We start from the raw sequence: 1,531 nt of genomic DNA on the forward strand, positions 1-1,531 counted from the left end.
AAATTAACAACATAGCTTTAATGGAAGCTTTTAAACTGTCTTCACAGTTAGTTTACTATAAAATATAATGCTGAAAGCTAAGTGACATTTAGTGTTAGAATGATGGGGCTTTAAACATCTCGATAACAAGAATGCTGATAACACAATGTTGATTGCTAAACTCCTATGTTTTTAACCTATTATGTTTGTTTGCAGTCAAGTCAGGATTATGACAATAACTTTTCATTTGTTTGTGTACATTGTATTTGATTTTCCTATATGATAAGAGACTTTCCGATTTGAATTAACCTTAGAGTTTGTTTTTTGTTTGTTTGTTATTTTCCTTTTTTTCGATCAAGATATTTCTGCAATATCAAAAATACAAAGATTTAAACACAAACCTTATACTTGTTCTTCACTTAGTGATACATTTTGAATTCGTTTATATATCATAGACTTAGATTTCAACAAACGCGTTTTAAATGAAAACAATTAGATCAGTTTGTCATTTTGAGTTTATAGTTTTATTATTTAAATGAATTCTTTTGGCGTATCAATACTTTTTAACTTTCCTTTTATGCAAATTTTCAAACTCAAATCCTTTCCAATAAAATTGCTCATATCATAGAAATAGAAAGATGTAGTATGAGTGCAAATGAGACAACTCTCCATCCAAGTCACAATTTGTTAAAGTAAACCATTATAGGTCAATGTACGAAAAGCAAGCTATATAAAGCCCCTCCCTCCCAAAAAAATAGATAAAATACTTGTGTAATACCATTCAAACGGGACAAACAACGTTCTAATCTATGTAAAAAAATGTTAAATTAATATAATTGTCTGATAAATAATCGTTAGTAATTTGTTTATAATTGCCAAACATATCCTTATTCCTATGTATCTTTATGATGATAGTTAAGCCAAGTGTTCATTGTCATCTTTTAACTAAATCCCAACCAAAGTATACTGACAAACAGACATGCAGATGCCGATATTAACTATCCACTTCTTCTCACAGTAAATAATGAATTCAAAATGTAAATTCAATATAGTTTTTCCCTATAAAATATAGAAAACGTAATGTATTATAAAAGTTTTATGTTATAATACAAACATAGACCACAGAAACCGATAGAACAGAGTTAGTGCGTCGCTTATAATTGTCCATAAATTTGTCAATGAAGCATTATCTAGTCAGAGTTTAAACAATCAAACCTGCTGATATATTGATTTATGTTACTTAGGATGAAACTTGACTATGATAGCTGACACAATTTTATGTACTACTTGACTTTCGCTTACCATAAAAGTTCATTATTCATTATTTCTCCATTCTCGTTTTTTTTAAAATAAAACAGACAGATAATTTTACACATGTCCAATTTCTCAACTCCTACAGCGTATAGTTTTTCACATCAATTAAAACAATCTATAACTATTTTCTTGTTTCGTTATATTAAGAATATAACACTTCAAATGCTGTCTCAATTAACTATTTCTAGTAAAACTATATTAACTGGTGTTTTTTAATTTCTGATGTTGAGTGAAATAG

This window comes from Mytilus edulis, chromosome 2 (genome assembly GCF_963676685.1).
Source record: "Mytilus edulis chromosome 2, xbMytEdul2.2, whole genome shotgun sequence".
Taxonomy (NCBI): domain Eukaryota; kingdom Metazoa; phylum Mollusca; class Bivalvia; order Mytilida; family Mytilidae; genus Mytilus; species Mytilus edulis.